At 41.5% G+C, this 21,920-nt stretch overlaps 1 protein-coding gene across 1 annotated transcript in view; it reads left to right on the top strand.

The window, feature by feature from the left end:
• The window catches only part of LOC102381758 (neuroligin-4, X-linked-like), a gene marked incomplete at its 3' end in the record, with an annotated part of 210,222 nt that overhangs the window by 20,271 nt on the left and 168,031 nt on the right, over positions 1 to 21,920 (top strand). The window lies entirely within an intron of this gene.

Below are 21,920 nucleotides of genomic sequence, written 5' to 3'. Positions count from 1 at the left end.
GTAAGCTTTTTTCTTTTTTAATTAAACACACACACACACACACACACACACACACACACACACACGTATTTAAATTATGGTCATAAGATCACAGAAAAGTGGGGCTGAAAAAAACCTTCTGAGATCATTTAGCCAGCCCCTTTCCTCAAGGCAGGATTATCCTTGACTGAATCATCCCAGACAAGTGTCTGTCCAACCTGCTCTTGAGAACTTCCAAGGATGGAGATTCTACAGTTTCTGTACGTAGCCTGTTCTAATGCTTGACCGTCCTTATAGTCAGAAAATTCTACTGCATCTCCAGCCTAGGATTAGTTTAGAATTGAATTAGGATCGAATAAAATTGGGGAAAAGGAAAAGTGAAAGCCTGAATCAAGCCTTATTAAATCCATGTTTGTACAAATGACATAATTATGTATATCTGATTGTTTTTATTTTTTTTATTTCTCAAGAACTAGGTTCCAAAAAAAACCAACCCGTTAATAATCTTGAGTCAGTTTTTATGGATGGAACTTTTTTTGCTAAAACTGATGGCAGTTTGAAATAAATTTAGCCTCAGACTTATGAAAAGTTGGCCAGTTTTAAGGATGAATATTTAGCCTTTCTCCTGAGTATTTCAATAAGAATGATAATAATAGTGGTTTGTTTGGTTATGGAGATATGAGTTAGGAATGAAATTAAGACAACCATTTTATTACATGTAGTGCTCTAAAAAAATGGTAATCTCAGTGCATTTCCTAATTGGCAGCTACGAACAAGACAAGAAGAGATGCTCAATGGGCATGTCTACATGTGCAGTTAATGCAGCTGAATATACTCCAGCTCAATTTGAACTGGAGCGGACTAATCCCAACATCACCATCTATGTGTGCATTGAAGTACAGTAATTCACTGTGGCATAGGATAGTACCTGTGTCTTGATGGGGCTATCCTATGCTGGAGTAAATTAATCTCCAGTGCACTAATTGTGGTGCACATGTAGATAGTGATGCTTTACTGAGCATTAAATTAATATAATGCATGGTAAAGTGCACGTGTAGCTGCACCCTGTATCTCCTGAAAATCAGGCTCCTTTTAGATGTGTCAGATTTATCAGGCAAAATCAGTTTGGCAAACATTTCTAGGCGACAAATATAACATGGGTGGATCAGAACTAAATATCTATATTTTTTATTAAATCACCTTTGCCATTACATCCTCTTGTTTACTAAGTAGATTTAATTACTAATGTAATTTACTGCCTGTGAAATTTGCTGATGGCTATAATGACACTGGCATTTTTTACTTGTGTGTCTATAATGCAAATTGCATTTCGCTATGCTTCTACACCTTCAGTACCTTTAGGTAAGATATTAAAAAATAAAAATAGAAATAGAAATAACTATGACCTATAGTAAGTACTGAAATGCTTTTGTATGTATTCTTAGATTGAGATGTTAATATCAATTGAATAAGCATTGAAATATGTTTAGAGAATGAATATTATCTTGGGAATAGTTTAGTGCCTTTTCCATAATAAAGTTACTTAACTTTTGTTTTGCGAAAAGTATTGACTATATGCAAATATTTGTGGCTTTAACAAACCCTGAAATTAGCGCATTTTCAGAGTACAAGAATTTTATCACTGCAGTGGTTTGGTGTCAATGGGGCCTGTTACATCAGAGGTGGGCACAGCATGGTCTGCAGGCTGGATCCGGCACACCAGGCAGTTTAATCCATGCTATGGATGCCCACCAATTGTACCTAACTGTGGGGGCCGAGTATAGCCAGAATTGGGGCCACACCGATGGAGTGGAATTAGGCACAAACGTGTACTGGTTGAATTGAAAAGAACTTTACTTACAAACTGACGTACAGGGACTTGCATCGATGCACATAGTGTAGGCATGCTCCGTTACAGGTTACAAGCAAAAGAAAGAAACCGGGTGGCACACTGATGTTTTCCGAGCATACAGGGTGCGGGGTACGTCAGGACGGTTGGCAACGGGGAGTGGTTGGTGGTTGATCAGGCCTCCAATTTTGCTCCAAGGTACACGAGGAACTCGTTCCCAACGTACACGCGGAATTCTCCAGCTTGGGCGGAAACTACCCAAGCTTTTATGTGGCTAGTGAGCCAATTGCTAGCCGCCAGGTATGAATAATTTACAATGAGCCAATAAGTAGCATGCATCCAAACAGTGCAGCTGCTAGTTTGTTGTGGGCGGGAGCGGACCTCTGCACCAGGGTTTTCCCCGCCGTAGCGAGGCATCCCTTGCACCGACTACTCGCATCGTGCTAAGAATTCTGCTGTGTCGAGGCACTTTTAATTACTAAGTACAGACACTAACCAGCTCACATACTTCTCTCCCACCCTTGTGAATGGAAGGGCCTGACCCAACTAGTATGTACAGCTTTCAGGTGGGGCTGCTGCTGCCATTGCTGATCCTCCTCTTGTCCCTGCTGCAGTACTTGCTTCAGGAAGCAGATAAGGAAGTGGCATGGATGAGCTGTGTGGGGAGGGGAGCAGAGCATGGGGCTGGGGCTGTTGGGAGCCTGGAGCGTATGCCCAGGTGGGTGCCGGGAACATGGAGCTCAGGTGGGCAGGGTGTGGCTGTGTCAGGTTTGTGTGGTGTGAGGTAGGGTGGGGGGTGTGGGGATCTCCCCACACACTCCCTGCCATGGTACACAGCCTCTGCTGCTAGCAGCAGTGGCAGGCCCTTGTGGTGCTTGTGGCCCATGCAAACGCTGCCACAGAGCGATGCACAGCTCCAGTGGCACACGTGCAGGTGCTGGTATTTGTGCACCACTGGGGTCAAACTACATGAGATGGAGCCGGCTGCTTTCCCCACTCCCTGCCACCATGTGCAGCTCATGGAACTTTGCTAGGAAGCAGGGGTAGGGCTCCCCATTGCTTCTGGTGGAGTCCCAGCAGCTGCACATGGTGGCAGGGAGCAGGGAAGGCAGCCAGATCCATTGCTTGTGACTTCCCCCTGGTGGCACCTGAGTGCCAGGAGCTGTACATGCCCTGTGGTGAGCCTTGTGTGATAGAGGCAGGCCAGGCCTTGCCACCACATGCAGTTCCTGGAACTGGCTGGAGCCGCGTGCCTCCAGGTGACAGCACCTGGGCGGGCCATGACCACCCTGTGGGCCCACTGCTGCTGCTGGTGGTGTGGGCTGTGCACCATGGGGGCAAGTGGGTGAGGGGGTCCCCACACCCCCCAACCTCGTTCACATCCCACAAACCCCACACACACCCACACTCTACCCCCACAACCCTCCCACATATACAAACACCCCACAACATACCCTACATGCCCCACACACAGCCACACTCACAAACCTCCCACCCCACTACACACATACACACACACCCAACCACACCCTACACACTCCTCTACACACAATACACAAGAGTAAGACTTTATTTTTGAGCTATTCTACAATCTTCTCTATATACACTACACAAACACAAATTATGACAAAAATATTTTAAATATAATATTAAAATACATTGTAGTAGATGTTTGACTTTTAATACATGATTTGGTTTTTTCTGGTTCCAAGATGGCATCCCCCCGCCAAAGGAGTATTTCTGGGGGCAAGAGGAAGGACTTCTGGTGGCAAAGGTCAGGCGTTATGTTCAGGACTTCTGGTCCTAAGATGGCAACCCAGGGGGCAGTGTACCTGTCAAGGGGCAGGGCTACCCTTACTGCCCTTGGCAGTTCACCAAAATGAATTAAATGGTCCTCCAGCTAAAATAATTGCCAACCCCTGTGTTAGATGCTTAGCAGATTGAAAAGTAGGTCATTTACTTTGGTTTCTAATTGAAAATAGATTTAAAGTCTAAGTATACTACCCTCTAATATTGATCCTGACCTATAGAAGTATCTTTTTGGAGTTTGTGGACTTACATACGATTCTGTATAAACTCTGAGTTACGATTCACCTTGAAGTCTGAAAAAGGCTATTTGTCTATATCAGTGTGGTAGAACATGCAGCCCAAGGACCACATATTGCCCTAGAGGGATTAATCTGTGACCCCTGGTCTGGCACCCCATCCCCATATCATTCTTTGTCTGCTGCTGCCAGAATCTCCAGGCTCCCCCTAAGTCTGCCAGCTTCTGCTTCTTGTCCTTATCCCGGGGGGGCGGGGGGGGGGGGGGGGGGGATCCAGCCAGCCAGGGCTTCATCCTGTCCCCCGTGGCGTGCGGGGGGGGGGGGGGGGGGGGGGCGGGGGGGCAGCCTGTGGAGCCAAGAGAGCCTGTGGGGTTAAAGGAACCTGTGGCTGTCAAGCTCAGAGAGTCTCAGGGACCTCCTGTGGAACACCAATGCGGCATGGTGCGCAGCCACCTTAGCATGTAGCCAAGTAGCCCCTAGCTACTCAGAAGTTAAATAAACGCTGGTCTTTATTAAGTACAATTCCAGTAATAATGAAAAATTATTGTAAAATAGAGATATTTACTAACTTCCTAGGTAGGGTGTAAGGCTTAATTTATAATTTTTGAATGGCACCTGTTGTTGAAGTGCAAACATTGTCTATCCATCATTTGCCAGAAATGAACTTGAACAGGTTTTTATAGTTTCTTGTGTGGGTGAATAAGCTGTCAGGTAAATATCATAAGTAGGAATCCTGGTATTCTCTGATAAAAAATCAATCCCCAAGTTTTGGGTTAAAAAAGTAACCCAAAATCCACATTTTTCTATGATCAAAATGAAACACCACTAATACATAGATATGTATGTGGTGTTTCATTTTGATCATGGAAAAATGTGCATTTTGGGTTACTTTTTTAACCCTTTTTTTTTTCTTTTTTCTGTTTAAACCAAAGAAAACCAGGATACCTGGTCATAAGTCTCTAAGGCTGGATGCAAAGCCCACTGAACTCATGAATAGGTATACTATTTAATTCAATGGCCTCTGGATCAGTTCCTAAAAATAATTATCTACACAGAACAGCCACAGCCTGTTCCAGGGAACTGAAATATTGAGGATACTGACATATTTACTAATTAATATTTACTAATTAATATCTCTGTTCTGAGGGAAAACAGGATCTGTCAGAGGAAAGAGAGTCAAAACTTTTTCAGGGGAGAGAGAGTAAAAATAAAGGACTCGTGACAATCACACATTTCTGTTAAACCTCAACCCCACGTGAGGCCCAACAGCTAGGGGAACGGACGAATCAGTTGCCCATGGGATCATGAGCACGACCACTTGTGGGGCAAACAGAAGCACACACTGCATTCAACATCTTTATTGAAGTGGAGGCAACTTCGGGCGGGTCCCCGCCAAACTGTGGAGCGGCCCAGAACATCAGTGCATTCATACATTTATACTTTCCAGTCCACACTCATTAGCATTAAACCATGTCTAGTTCCCCCCCCACCCCGTTATGCCCATGGCACTGCCCCTATATTTACATATAATTGGCTATGCATTAGTCCATTACCATGAAACTTTCCACTCGCCCCTGCATGAGGTCGCCACTCCTACTACCCTCGGTCACCTGTGGTTAATCATCTTAAAAGCCTACTTTATATTTTCCCTTTTAATATACCATTGGTTTCCTCCCCTGTCTGGTTTAAGTTCCTCTATTTCACAACTAAACAAATAGTTAAATGATTAGACAAATGATTAACTATTCAAAGCCCCTAAATAAACAAACATGTAAAACAAACATTACACTTCTGCTAACTTTAGCATCTTAAGTCTTATGTCTGGTTAAATCTCCAACTTGGGCATAGGCAATGTATGTATCACCTGCAAGATGAAGTCTTTCAGTGTTCAGGCTCACCACAAATCAGCAAGGGAAAAGAGCAGGAGAAAGAGCAGATTGCAAACAGCAGGGGAAAAAGAGCAGGGTAAAAAAGGGTGGGAAAATGCAAGCATAAGTAAATAGTGCTCAGCTGCAAGGCCAATGCAAGGGCTTACCGTAAATGAGCAGGAAAAAAGGGCAGGAACATGCGAGAGAGACAGGGTGGGAAAATGCAAGGGTTTACCAGCCTAACAATTTCCATAATGACCTGCAATCAGCATCCGATAATGTAACCTCTCTCTTTTGTAAGAAAGACATTTAAAGAATACTGATAATACTAAATGGACATATAGTAGGTGGAAGTAGATTTTTCAAAATAAAGAAATGAATTTATGTTTTCTGAATTTTGTTTCTTAGAGGACAACAAATGATAGTGGATTTCTTGGAGAATTTGGAATCTGTTGCAAATGTTCTACAACATAATTTTTTTCTGCCAATTTATTCTGCTTATAGTATTCTAAGGTCCTTTTAAAAATCAGGAGTAATATACGTACAAGGATATTGTATGTTCTAGCAATACAAAAACCGTTTTTTATTGTCTTTGGTTTCTGTGCTTATTAAATTTTTCTGTTCTATGTAGTGAATCCTTCTGAACTGTAGAGTAACAGCAAAGCTGAGTTTAATAGATGCTGTTAATAGGTTTGTCATAGACTGTCAGTGGCTGTAACAGGCTGCTACTTCCCAGCAGCTGAAAAAGTTACTTTTTGGTTGCAGTGGGATGGATTTTATCCTTTTATTGATGTTGGGCATTGGCAATGTGTTGGGGAGGAATGGGGAGGGGATACATGTCTCCCCAGGTTTCTGCACTGATGGCAGGGTACAAGCATGGGGCTGCAGCCTGGCTGAAGCCAGCTCTCAGCAGCAGCAGCAGTGGTGGCTATGCGGAGTTGTGTCCCCCACTGGCAGCACTTAGGAGTCACCTATGCTGTGGCTACCCTTATCTCTTGTGGGGCTCACATAGGAGACAGTGGGATCATTCCAAACATAGAAGAGAGTCTTCATCCCTAGCGCACTACAGCTGCTCCAGTAGTTCCAGGTATGTAGTGTTGCTGTGACAGTGGCTGCTAGTTATAAGAATCTTTTTGTATAATGGAAAATGATAGTCTTTTCCAAAAAAAGGGGTACTTTCCAGTTTTCCCTATAATGTTATGCAAAAGTATAAATGTATTAATGTACTTCTTTTATTTAAAATAAATGTAAGTATGTACAGTATCTTGACAATTCATCAAAAAATCCTTTCTGTAATATTCTTGCCAATTCTTTCATGTTGTAATTATTACTCAGCTGTCAATGTATAACACAAAGTCTGATAAAAATGTAATATTTTGACAGAGTTTTTAGTTTCATACAGATTAGAGGTGGTGATGATCTGAATGAATCAATGTCCAGTCCATGGTGAATTTAAGTACATACCTAAAAGGAACTGTCAAATAGGAATATGTACCTTACTATTTTGTGTATTTTAGAATGGGTAGATAATAAATAGAGTTGCTTATGTGTTCCTTAGTGCAGGTTTGATGATGGATTAGGTAGGTGTAAATGCTGCACCCCTACGTAATGCTCTTTCATGTCCTATGTATCTCTCTAGAGATGGCAGACAAGGGACAGAAATACATTTCTAATGTCCTCAATGCATGGTTCTCTCTTGGCAGATAGAGCAAACACTCAACCATGGTATTGGTAGCATCTGTAGGGAGCTGAAAGATCATTTCTATCATACAAACTTTTTTGATGTTTCAAACGTTTCCCATTCAACGTCAAGACAAACCAAAGACCTTTCAGAGTTTTCTGTGAATTATCATAGAAAAAGCCCTCTTTCCGATATGATTGGCCAAACCAGTGGGTAGGAGACTTTCTTGGATCTGGGACTATTAACAAATCTATTAAAAAACTATGGGATGGTACTGTTTCTGCTTGAAGAACAACATAGCCAAACATAAAATATGAAGGTGGTTCCTAATTTGTGTGGAGGACAATTTTCTGTTCAAGAGAGTGAAGGATGCAGCTAGGGGATCATCTATCTTGGATCTTCTCTTGATGAACAGGAACGAATTGGTGGAGGATGTGAAGGTAATAGGTAATTTTGGAGATAGCAAACATGATATAATAGAATTTCAGATCCCGAGACAGGGAAAACATGAGGTCAGCAAAATTAGGAGTCTAGTTTTCAAAATGGTGGATTGCATCTAAGCCAAGATTTTTAAAAGATTCAAATGCAAAAGGAAAGCATACAAGGAATGGAAGAATGACCAGATCACTAAGGAAGCATATCAGGAAATAGCAAGAACCTGCAGGAACAAAACCAAGAAAGCAAAGATAAAGAATAAGCTGCACCTGGCAAAGGAAGTTGTGGACAACAAGAAGAGGGTCTAGAATTATGTTTGCCAGAAAAAGAAGGAGCAAGGAAGCTGTGGGTCCCTTGTTAACAAGCCAGGGGGAGCTCCTAACAAAGATGCAAAGAAGGCAGAGCTACTCAAAAGCTCCTTTGCCTCAGTCTTCACAAAAATATATTAAGCTGCAGCCAGACACCTAGAAGTGCTTATCTGGATAAGGAAGGGGAGAAGTTGAGGGAGGAGATAACAAAAGAGATGGCCAGAGAGCTGTTGTTGGATCTGAATGCATTCAAGTCAGCAGCGCCAGATGAGCTTCATCCCAGAGCCCTGAAGGAACAGGCAGAAGAGATCTCAGACCCCTTGGCAAGTTTTCCTGAAGTCATGGAAGACAGGCCAAGTTGCAGATGATTGGAAAAGAGCCAACATAGGGCCCTTCTTTTAAAAAAAGGTGAAAAAGAGGACCCAGGGACCTACAGACCCATTAGCTTCACCTCAATTCCTCTGAAGTTACTGGAGCATATCATAAGGAAGGAGCATAAAAGAAATGTGGGTCAGGTAAAACTACTATAAGGTGAATAGATAATTGGCTCAATAACTTCAAGAAAACGGTAATTATTAACAGGACCATGTCAGAATGGCAGGAGGTTTCAAGTGGAGATGGAGGGAACCTGGGGCCTCAGGTCAGCTGTGCTCCTCTGAACAGTCTCATACTGACAAAGGGCTGTTATAAGTAAAATGGCCCCAGGTGCAGATGGTGATTAGCAGGTTTGGGGCAGAGGCAGAGATTCAGGTGACCCAAAAGGAGCCTCATAAGGATGTGGTCCAGAAAAGTAGTCAGGCCATAGAAGGTAGAACTGCTGGGTGGTCTACACAGGTAAATGGAAGGGTTTCTGTACTTGAAACAGAGAAAGCTAAGTATCTGACCCTTTGTGTTAGTACTACCATGGAGTGAGATTAACTCTGACAACAAAACAGCCATTACACATTTTTGGCATCTTGGAACTTGTTTAATTATGGTGAAGAGATAATTTGGGTTTTCTAGGATCTTCCTCCATGTGTGCCCCACCTCTTATATGAAGAAGAGGAATGGCCAAAACAAGTTTTTGGGGTTTTTTTGTTTTTGGTAGAAAATAGAGATGATGGATTTGGGCTTGGAAGTTTGGTTTGCCATTTGCACTAAACAGTTACCTACTGAGATTTTGAATCGAGTAAACAGTTTTTTTTTAAGCTTCAATAGGCTGTTATTAGTAAACTAATTCTCCTGTTGAGCTGTGTCTTATTCTTACTGGTGTTGTGTTTCTTATTGTGACATGTCAGGGTAAGTTAGTAGCTCATTCTCATGTTACATATTTAAGTGGCTTTCAATAAAAATAGTAATTCTGGTACAGGAATATTACCTTGAAGAGTCCCTTTCTAAAAAAAAAACTATCAAGGAGATAAAATCTTTCTTTAAAGAAAAAAGTCCTAATTCTCGTATGCATCTTTCCTTGGGTACTGCTTTATAACTATATAATATAACTACAAAATGTGTGAACAGCAACAACTTTCTAGTAGGATAGCAAAAAGTAGAACCGTTCATTCCTAGCTGTAAGAATTTCTCTTCCTGGATAAGCTATCCAGCCAGGGAACCTTAGAGGTATAGTCTCGGACAACCCTTACCCTTCAGAGAGTTAATTTATTGACAGCCTAATCTCTCCCCTTTCTAGGAAGGCAGCAGGCTAGCAGTAAGTGGTATTACAGCCAGAGGCATGGGGAAGCAGGGCCAAGGAGAGCTTCATTAATCCTAGTTCTAGCCTAGACAGGCTTTACACAGGTTGATTTAAAGCTGGGGGAGTGGGGAAGTAGGCTCAGGAAGGCTCCCATGTCCTCCCTGGCTCTTAAATCACTGTGCCTGCTGCCCACCTGGATGGCAGAGACAGCACTGTGAAGCTGGGTCATGCAGGGAAGTGAGTTTGAGACCCTCCTGCATTTCTGTACCCCCAACTTCACGTGCCTGTGCCTCTCAACTCTTGGAGCTTTTCTATTCCGACACACACTTACAAACTTGCAGCTGCTTCCCGGTGACACACACTTCCATTTTAAACCAGAAGAGTTGTGGGGAGCAATCTCCCTTCCTGCCAATTAGCTGATTGGGGGGGGGGGGGGAATTTTCCAAGGCTTCCCCTTGGAAATGCCCATAGAGCTTCTAAGTTATAGGTAAACGAGAGGGATCTCCTTGGTAGGTGTCTAAGCTAACTTCTTGCAGAAGAACCAGGTCTCTTATGCAAGAAATCCCTTAAATGGTTGCATGTCCTCTTTCTGTGTCATGAGCAATGCTTTTCTCTTGGAACAAATGTAACGCCTGCCTGAGCCAAAATGAATAAACCTTTCAAAATGAATGAGGACACACTTCAGATGCAAGTACAGTGAACTGGAAGACTCTTTTTACACAACCTTCTACTGTTACATATAAACAAACTATTAATATAGAGATGCCATTCTTTCTGATTTAAAAAAAAATATTAATGGCAAGGAGTGTCAAAAAATCTAGAAAGATTTGGTACTTCTTTTTATAAATTAGTCACTTTGTCCTATGAAAGTTATCTTATGAGAGAGTCAAGGATTTTTGTGGGTGATATCTTTTACTGGATGAACTGCATGGTTGGGGTAGACTTTTGAAGAAGAAAGCATTGCATTTGAACGCTTGTATAGCTCTATCCCTCTCATATTTCCTTGACCATCATGGCTACAACATTACTCCTACACCATTAAAACTATTTTTAATATGTTTATATTCTGAAGTATTAAAGCGCCCTGAATAATCTGATGATGAATAACAACTCAGACTCTAAGGCACGGTTTCCTTGAAATTTATTTTTGATTATGTTACTATTCAGATCTCCTGGCCCTTGCATTAATTACTTAATTAGTTTAAATGCTTGCGGATCGATTCTGCTGTCTCATGTCAGTATAAATAGGGAGTAACTGCTTCTTTTATGGATCTTACCATGTAAATTTAATTTACTGAAAATGTTGGACACTGAAAGAGGAACATACAGGCTGCGTCTAAACAAGACACTAACTGCACAGACATTACTGCAGAGTAATTCAGTACTTGCATAAACGGGTACTAAATGGCTTGTTTAGTACTTGTATAAAAAGTACTAAATGACTGCACAGTACCTGAAGTTACTGCTCGACAGTGTCACCAAACAGCTTTTAGGTGATACTGATTGTGTAGTAGCTCATTACTACTGTGCAGTAGTGTTGCATCACGCTTCCTGCCACGTTATCCTACTGGGCAGTAGTAACGAGCTACTGCACAGTTGGTGTCTCATGTAGACGCAGCCACTGTAATATAATTATAGCACACTTATTGATGTCAAAAAAGAAAGTGTTTCAGTAGTATTGTATGTATTTATTTAATGTCCTCTTTCTATAATGTTTAAAAATACATTTTTACCATTTGGCTGTCAGTTAAGCAAACATGGTAACTTGGTTTCTTGATGAGAACTGTTCAGAATCCTAACTAGGGGTTTATAGACAATAAATATTTTTATTAAGGTTTTAAAATCCTAAAACATTATTGTAGTTTTGGCTACAGAATCTTGAGGATCTATTAACACTACTGAAGGAAAACAGCTCAATTAGATATTGGTTAAATCTTTCTTTTCTCCATCAAAGTACCATAGAACTACTATGTTTGTGACTATTTGGCACTAAAATATATATATACACCACTATTTCTACATTCTAATGATGCTATATTCAAATTATGATTGTAGCTGGTCATTTTTAAGGAGTACCTATGTACCCAATTCCATTTCATTGTGTCCATTTCCTTGTGGGCTATTTCTCATCTTTTGTAAGATTACTTTTTATATTCCATATACTCCTTCCCTCAATACACATACGTTTTTAAAGATAAGTAAAATATGTTGATGAAATACTTTGAGTTGACTTTGAATATGTCCCTGCAGGAGTGTTTTTTCTTTTCCTTTTTTTTTAAACTTTATTTAGCAATTAATCCAGCACAAGAACTGACACACCTAATATTTAAAATATATCCAGTCCCACAAAGACAGACATTATTTTTATGTCACAAGGGTTACCACAACCTAAATCAATGTCCACAGAAGTCTTATGTTCTCTTCCTCTCCCCCCAGTCTCCAAAGGTTCCTCAGTACTTCCATCAATGCCAAGCCCATTCTTTTCCATACAATAATTCACTCCCTGTTTTTCCCTAGAACTCTGGAAAAAAACCACAAACCTTATTATCTTTTACCCATCTTTGCATTGAATTTTTAAATTTTTTTCTGAATTTATGCATAAGTGTTAACTCACGGAAATGGCACTTCGATATTCAAAAAGGTCTCTTGAATCTTCTGATTTGGAGACAGGAGAAGATTCTTTTTTAGCATATTCCAAAAATTTCAATTGTGGTTTTCTTTAAAATTATTTTTATTTATTTATTTTCTAAAGTAGGCATCTTTTGCCCTGTTCCCTGCAGAATGCTGACTTGAGAGGGCAACTTTTCTACTACTAAAACTTCCCAAACTTTTCTTCTTGGTTTTTGCAATTATAGTTCTTGCATCCATTAAAAGACGAAGTTGTCTGTAGACATGCAGGGAGCTTTAGTTAAAGTGCCTCCACTACCATTTTGAAGTTCAAAACCCTGAATACACAAAATGCTGCAGGCACTTTAATTAGAGAGGCTCTCATAGTGACTCCAAAATTGCCTCCATCCCCACCCCCTGAAGCACATTTAAAGATGCCCAGAGTGATCAGTTCCCTTATGACAGTTATGTTGCAGAGGTCTCGGGAAGGTTCAACAGGAAGATTAAGGTGTCATTTGAGAGTTGGCAGGCTGTTATTCCCCTAACATGTCCTCAGACTTCTTCCAGAACAGCTTAATTCTGGCACAGCATTGGATCGGGTGCAATGGTTTGTGGCATTTATTGTACAAATATGCTACCTTTTTATAAGCAAGGAAGCAGTCAGCAGTGTTGATAGGGTGGCTATAATTAGACTTCAAAATTAATATCCCATTAGCATGAATGTGTGTAACATTCTGTCTGCTTTCTCATCAGACCAACATGATGAAGCTTGTTTTGCAGCAAAATAGCTATCAACCACTTCAGTTTCTGAATAGCATCAAAGAGTTTCAGACAACATAGGACAGTGTGCATAAATACTACAAATTTGTTATTTCCTTGACATTTTCTGTAGTAGATTTTTATTGGTCTTAACCTACATTTCTCACTTTAGTTTGGAGATTAGTGTTTCAGCATTTTTCAAGTGCTATGCATTAGTAATATTAGTGTAATAAGATATAGTTGAATATGTTTCAAGAGATTATTATGTTTTCCTTTTTCTCTTTTGAATATTTAAAACAAACATGTGGGATAAAGGCAGATATATCCACCTGAGCCTGTCTGGGCACAGAAAAGCAGGAACAGAGAGGAATGTGTGGTTTCAACAATGGTAATTGGTTTAATAGAAGTTATTTGGATGCTGCACTAATAGTCAACATTGCTGTGAATGTAATGAGAACCTTACCATGTTAACTATTAAGTGCTTTTCAGCAAGGAGTCCTATTAGCTTCAGAAACACTATTTAATAATATTTAAAAAAAATTCAAGGAGACTTAACAAAATACTTGATGTGAAGAACAGGCTAGTCTGCCTGGGCTGTGAGCCATTCTGCCTCCTACTCATCACTCGATTAACAATCCATGAAAATTATACAATGGCAAACTTCTGCATCTCTCTGAGAACTATTCTTCTTAATTCTTGATGTTCCAATTATTCTTTAGGAACCAATGTATTTCAACATGATCTTCTAGCCCTTCTTGGATGCCTCCACTCCTTGTTTTTAATTTTGGATTTTTTGGTTGTTTTTTATTCTCTGGTTTGTTCTGTTTCTCCTTCATATCCATAAAATTAGGCTCAGCCTTTCTTGTCTCTGTCAGACTTAGCTTTAACTTTTGACCCAAACTGGATTCCTCTTTCCTCCTTTTTGACCTTGGACCTAAATGTTTTTATATCCTTTACTTTAAATGTGAATTCCCTTCTCTAGATCCCCCCTCTTTTTTTTTTGTTTTTTTTTCAAGCCAGGGTGCCCCTGAGGGGATAGTTTGATTTAGAATTTTTTAACCTGATGAACACTCCTTTCCTGAATTATCAGTATTTCTATTGCCCACATTAAAATCTTGGGCTTAAACCCGGTGATCCTGATTTCTCTGTGACCTCAGTAATAGCATTTTGGAAGCTCTTTAATCAATTGGAGTTTTTCTGTTTTCTATTTCTTTGTCAGCTTATTTGAAGCTTGTTACACTGAAATGTGTACCTTTTGGTTTCCCTTTATGGGCAGGGCACAGATTTCTTTATGAATAAACTGTGCTATACAGGGATCCTGGTTTTCTCTGGTTTAAAAAAATAAATTCCCAATTTTTGATAAAAAATGTAACCCCAAATCAACATTATTTTCATGGTTTAAATGAAACACCACTAATATATACACATATGCACACACACTAGTGGTGTTTCATTTAAATCATGGAAAAATGTAGATTCGGAGTTAAAAAAAAGTGTAACAGAAAATTAGGGGTTTTATTTATTTGTTTTTTTAAATTGGAGCAAACCAGGATCCCCGGTCATATATATTTAAATCTTCATACATGTTCTAGTTATCTGCGGTTGTCCTCTGATTTATCCACCATGATGAAAATGGTTTTTATCACAATTTTACTAATATCTTTACTTGGCAAAAACAATATTTTATGGGCCTATAGAAAACTAGCTCCATTGCCCTTTGGGGAAAAACAAAACTAAACTACATTTATAAAACCTTCCCAACCCTCAGTCTTTTACAGGATCCCTGTCTCCCAGCTGCACCTATAACTCTTACCTTCATTCCTTCTCTCTGATCTCCACCCTGCAGAGACCTTTCTGTTTATGTGGATCCAGATTTCCTTGCTGCAGTTGTTCCATTTTTGGTTTGGTAGCCTATTTTCTATGCAAAACTGCCTCTTTATTGGCATTATTTTAAGCTGTTCTGCAGGCTTTCCTTCTTTGTTTTTGGTCTGGGCTAGGACTTTTTCTGACCTTGCAATCCTTTCTCACAAGTTTTGATACTCCCATCTCTCTCTTCTTGTTGGTTCTGAAAGCGCAGACATGTTCTGAGGCCTCCTCCAGTGCTTGTAGCCAAGGATAATAGTTCTTCCCTTCCTATTGCTGAAGAGAGCAGGTTTCTCCTTCACTAGCTTTTTTTCTTAGTCTTGTACTCCCTCTGGCAATGAAATCCAAACAGTTATAAAAGCATGTCATACTGAGGTACAGTCAGGTCTTGGGCATGTGAAGGTACATACACATTTGCTGTTAAAAGTAGATACAAAGAAAGGTGAATTCTTACACAATTGAAGGATGTCATAGCAAAGGAGCTCAAATCAGTAGCAGATCTACCCTCTCTCCTACCTCTTCCCTTTCCTTCAAGAAGAGGAAGAGTTCAGTGGGGAATATACATATTTTAGAGAGAGAGTTGGCTTGTGGTTCTTAGCTTGTATCATCAGCTAAGTACAGATGGTCAAAAGCCTGAGGCAGAATTGATCCAATTTACACAAGTTTTACTAAGCTGTGTAAATTGGACCGTTAACTAACAGAACAAGCATTCAGTCTTCCGTTGGCCAAGACGGAAAGATGCTTGCATTGACTAAGACAAAAAGATGGGAAGTGTGCAGCAGCACCCTCCCAGCTCTGAGAATGTCCCAGCCCTACCTGCAAATGCCCCAGCCCCCACTTCTCAGCCATGGAGGGCAGTGGGTGGGGATCGACCCTCACTCTGACCCTAGCTGGGAGGGGTGAGGGACTGAGCTAGAGCAGGGATCCATTCTGACCCCTACATTGCCCTCCCATGGTTGAGAGGCAGGGGGGCTGGTGATGAGGCAGAGCCAGGCTATGGGGTGGTGGGGGGAAGCTTTGAAGTAGGGCTTCAGAGTGGGGCTGTGCAGACCCCAGCTTGGGGGAGCTCAGTGGGGGAAGCTCTGTTTCCCAGTCTCCTGCCCTGGTCTGCTGGGCTGAGAGGAGCAGGCAGAAAGCAGGCTAGGGACCAGGGACTTATCTGTGACAGCTGTGGGCAGAGCTAGCTAGGCTGCACTGGAGCATATGGCACAGCTGATGGCTAGAGAGCGTCCTGAGATGTGGGGGATTGTGAAGTAACTTGAGTCAGGAGAGGATCTGGGACAGAATTTTGATAAACTGGTTTAAGCTAAATCAGTTAAGTCTGATACTACATCCATCTAGGTCTATCTTAAACCAGGTTTGGTTATTTTGAAACCACTCTATGTAGACGGAACTTCTTTTTTGTTACAGGTTTAAACCAGTTTCCTATCACTTATACTGGTTTCTGTGTAATTTTTGTCCCTAGTCATCTTGTTTGGTGGTGCTACTATTGATGATTCCTCAAACAGGTCTAGTATCTCATGCTGCTTCTGTTCCAGCTGATAGAGCTCCTTTTTCCAACCAAAGTGAATCTCCATGTATATTTAATCTTAAAGCAGCTTTAGTCTTCAGAGTTTAAGGTAAAAGCTTAAAACTATGACTTATGTGTGCCTTAAATGTTTAAAAACAGAAACAATAAAAATAATTTCACACTAAAATCTCTGTTTTGTTTTTGTTTTTTTGACTGATCTAATTATGGATGTGAATCATAACTTTTAACTTTTGATTTTGGCAATATTGGGGGGGAAAAGGAGGTAATGCTGACTTTCGGAAGCATAGCCCATTAAAATAGGAGAGATGTAAATCAATAAAATGGTAACTTGTATCATATCAAATTTAAAAAAAATAATTCTGTAAGCTTTTTTTAGAATAAATAGTATTAATGTTCATACCTATGGTGTATATTGGAGCTCAAAATATTCATATTTTGAACAATTATTGATATATCAATTTTAGTGATAGATTTTTGAGCATAATGTGGTTATACAGTGAACTGTAGAAGCCAGGGACTGACTACAAGTTCAGTGACTTTATAATCTAGCCAGTACATTCTCTTAGTCATCTATTTTTACATGTTATACAATTATCAAGGCTGTTAATATTTATAGATGTAACAAGTCTTAATATAAATGATCTTTTGTTCCTTATTTCGTTACTTTAGTTGACCTTGGGCGCATCTACATGAAACGCTACTGCTCAGTGGTTACTGAGCATTTATTTAATACCTGTATAATCAAGTACTAAATAAATGTGCAGTGACTGGAGTTACTCCACAGCAGTGCGGGCAAATGCCTTTTTAGTGACACTACTGCACCGCAGCCTAATAATACTGCTCAGTAGCGTATTAGCACTATTGGTGGTATCATGCGCTACTGTGCAGTATTATTCAAATACTGCATAGTTAGCATCTCATGTAGACATGACCATTATTTCCTTGAATTTTCCAAAAATGTATAATTCAGCCTTTTCTGAAACTTAAATATTTTAGTACTCTCATATAAAAGAAATCAGATTATCATTCTGAACTACAAAATGACTGAGTCACCTGAGATAAGAATATCACCATTCAGTTGCTGAAGTGTCCTATCTGTAATATCTAAATAAAAATTAAATTGAGCTTAGGGGCTTTATGGGGTATTTGTTAGGGCTTGGTCCAATGTTTGTTTCAATTTTTTTTTTTTAATAAAATGTGGTATAGGTTTTTTAATATTTGGGGAAAGGTTTATGACAGCTTTATTTTAACAGTTTTCACTACCTTCAGTCTTGGTATCACTTTCATTTTAACTTTTGACACTTTTATTGCATAGGAGGTAATGCTACAAGGACAGTTTCCCTGAAAATAATCATGGTAAATGCAGTTTGCATGCAGTAGATCCTGCAAGATATAGGGTATGTTGTACCTCAGGAAAAAATAAAATAAAACTTGTCAAGGGAGATGAACATCAATTAGTCATGGTCTGCTTAGAGGCCTAGAAGGCCTATTGGGTTAGTACGATTGGAGCAAAACAGCTTCTTTAGACAGTGGCATGCAAACATGCAATGTGAATTTTATATCTGGCCACATTATGTCTCATTGCCTAACTATTTACAGTTGTGGATGATCTTCAGCCTGAGTCAAACTAGGGCTCCAACCCATCCTACTGGAGCTGTAACTATGGGCTCCTGTAGACATGCAGGGAGCCTGCTCCAACACCCTAGAAATCCAGCACGTTGGAGCAGACTCAATTAATCAAGTCTGCTGGAGCATGGAAATAAATGGGCTCCAGAAGACTCTGGCATCACATGTATCAGCATCTCCCCATTGAAAAAAGGTGGTGGGGTGCTTTGAACTAAAGTTCATTTGAACTTTACTTCAAAGGGCCCCACTGCCATTTTTCAGCATTGGAGATGCTGATACATGTGATGCTTGGACACTTTTAATTGGCACAGCTCACTAATAAAAATGCTCCCTGTGCCTCCGGGAACACGTATAAAAATGCCGAAGATGTCTGAAACTTCCTCTTGTTGGAGGCATAAATAAATGTAGTGCATTACTTACATACTGTTGCAGAAGTACATCAATAACTTTAAATTAGCTGTTTGACTTAGTGTTAGATTCTGATACCTTTTATTTTCCAAGACCTTAATTCATGAATTGTCCCTTTTGAAGTTAATCAAATCATTTTGGAGTATAGTGCTGCTCAGTGGGCACATCTGCATGAGATGTTTACTACAGAGTTGCCTAATTGTTCCACAGTAACGTCTCAGCATCTATACGTGCAGCCCTATATGGCTGCAGGAAACTAATTAACTCTGTCCCAGGTTAGTATGTGTAAATACAAGTACCAGTTGGTGGTGGTGCTTAGCATGCAGCAGTGCACGTGTAGATTCTGATGGGGCTGCTGGCTGGAGCATGAGGGTGCTTCTGTGATGGGCTTCCTGCTGGCTAGCCCTGCCTTGGTGCATCCCAGCTAGCCCCACCACAGCATGTTGAGTGAGACTGGAGAAGCTCTGAGCTGGCAGGTTGAAGATGCAGCACCTAGGAGCAATAAACTCTGCCATGGTATGGCATGCCAGAGTTTATTCATTAAACTTAATTTCATGTGTAGATATACCCAGTGTAACAGACTGCCAATGTGGACTCACCAGATTGACTTGAGATACTTACCCTGGGCTAGAAACAGTGTTGGTGAACTCTGAGGGACCCCAAGGGTGGAGCAGGGGAGCCCTGCCCTGTGGAAAAGGAGAAGCCAATCCAAAGAAGGGGTTTTCAATCCCCTCATTCACATAGAAGGGGGATGGCCGGGGTTGTGGCCCAGCCACCCTGAGCCCTAGTTGGCTAGTTTGCAAGCTAGGGAGGGACTGCCTGAGACGATAAAAGCAGCAGCCAAACTGGCATGGGGGCTGCTGACAGTGATTCTGGGGAATGACGCAAAAGGCCTAAGAAGAGCTGGAGTGAGCTGACCCAGCAGAGGGAGCAGAGAGACCCCTCTGAAGAGCCTTGAAGGCCCTGGGAGAAGAAGGCAGAGGCAGTCAGCCATGCTTTCAGCTCTGCAGTGGAAAGGGAGCTGCGGCCAGGGTTTGGGGCAGAGAGCTGGTGTCCCAAGGGCCCGTGACAGTGTGCTGGACGTGTTAGGCATCCCGGAGGCTAGGGGTGGCAGTCAGCCCCCCACTCCACTGTGGAGAAAAAGCAGCGGCCAGAAGCATAGGTGGCATCCTTATCCGGAGTGGGCCAGTGAGTTGAGGGAACCCCTTACCTTCCCCGGGGAAGGAGGACAGCAGCAGGCAAGGCATTGGGATCCTGAGGAGTGGCAGAGCACCAGGATGAGTCCCTGGGAGCTTGGGGTGGAGGCTGGTGCTCGGAGCAGGATTGGTGAGCCACAAGGCATGTAGGGTGCCTGCAGTCATCTGGAGCAGGGGTTTAGAGCAGCGTCCTCTGGGAGCTGCCTGTGCTGCTGATCCTCTGCCACTGACTGCCCCAGAAGGGACTCAGTCCTGTCCCTCATTCTGCAGCTGATTTGTCATCGGATGGAGTCCCTGCACTTTGTGCTTGGGTCATGCCGATTGCTGCAGGAGCCTACTCTGTTGCTTGCCTTTTTGGTTGCCACAGAGGGTCACCCTTCAGCCTCTTTGAGGGGTTGGGGTTTGATACAATCTGATTGCTGCAGACCAGAAGAGTTTACACTATTACAGTCTGTCGCTTATTGGGAAGCCTGTTGGAGCTGCTGGAAATGAGCACCCTGCTTCCTTGCTGTAGCATCTCATCAGTGGCTGAAAGCTGCCAGTTAACCTACCTGTGGTTCTTGAGTCAAGGGTTGACTAATGCATTCTGGTTTGTTTTGCCATTTTAGTTCACTTGTAAATAACCTTTCCTATTATTTTTGTTTTGTAAATAAGGTGTAAATAGTTAAATCAGCTAAGTGTTAGACCTTCTCTGGATGATGGGCTGCACTGTGTATGGAAACTTCCCAATTGCAGTATATTCCATTCATTTTATCCAAAGTGTGGATATATGGGATAATGACTTGGCTTCAAAAGCAGCGCCAGAGAGGGGATTGGGCAGAGCTTCACCTCTGGTGAGGTGGTTAGTTTGTGTTAGAATATCAGAGAGAAATATGTTCAAAACCCTGCTAGGTAAAGGGGCTAAAAACCTGTTCCCGGGTTCCTTGGGCAAGTGTCTTAAGTGCTCATCTATGCTGCATAAGCCTTCTACATTAGGCTTTCTTCCTCATTTTTTTTTTCTGAGACTTAATGCTCAGGTACATGTGTAAGTAAGCACATACCTGCCCAGCTGGTGCATAGTCTATTGTGCATACTCAGTACAGAAATGCACACTTACATACTCACAGTGCTGGAGTTTCAGAATCTGAACTAGATGTAAGTGTTCAAAATCCCACTTCCACAGATGGAAAACTGCTATTTAGGAGCACAAGGGATAACAGAATTTTGCCCAAGGTCTGCTATACCTGATGTGGAAGTAAAATCATATTTCTGAGAACATCGCTGATGGCTCAGTCTGCACTATTTTTCCTTTTTGTTCTGAATACTGTATGATTTTGCCCAAACTAGCTCATATTTGTACCTGGCTCTTTGTGGTTTCACTTTCTATTATTAAGGAGAAGTCACAGGTGGATTTTCATTTGCGTCCCTCTGCTGCTTTCCCAACTGGCATGGGTTACGCACCCTGTCTGCTTTCAGTTGTGAAACCTACCTCTTGCTTACTTCTCCTTCTGAACTATGAAAACTGTGTGGCAGCAGACAATTAACACAACTTGAAGAGGATTATTCAGTGACTGCTTTGGTTGGCTTTAGGCTGGTTTATGCTGCAAGAGCATCACAATGCAGCTGAGCTTTCAGCCCATGATCTGCTAAATTAATGTAAACAATATACATAACAACTTCTCTCAATTTTTTAAGAATTCAGAAGATAAGAGCAAAATTAATGGAATGATAGAAGCAAAGTTGATTCTGAAAAATGACTGATATCAAATACCCATGTATATTATTATTGAGCAAAATTTCTGATTAAGAATGAAGACAATCCATCTTGGCCCACCTGAGCTTAAGGCAGTGATGCTAAACCTTTTTTCCCTGGTGGACTGAATTGGCAATGCCTAGTTCATCTGGGGGCCAGCTTCAGCCAGTGGTTCTGATCTGGTGCCCAGGCCAGATGTGGTAGGGGGGTGAGAGATAGCTGGCTCCAATGCATCCCTGCTAAGGAAAGGTGCTTCACTCAGCCCTGCTGGGCAGAAGGGAGGTATGACCCAGCCTCAACTCAGCCCTATGGGAGGAGGGGGGGGGGGGGGGCCCCCTTTAGAAGTGGGGAGAGGGGGTGTGGC

This window comes from Alligator sinensis, unplaced genomic scaffold, assembly GCF_000455745.1.
Source record: "Alligator sinensis unplaced genomic scaffold, ASM45574v1 scaffold286_3, whole genome shotgun sequence".
NCBI lineage: Eukaryota > Metazoa > Chordata > Crocodylia > Alligatoridae > Alligator > Alligator sinensis.
The sequence above is the reverse complement of the archived record's forward strand: the minus strand, read 5'-3'. Positions and strand labels throughout refer to the sequence as shown.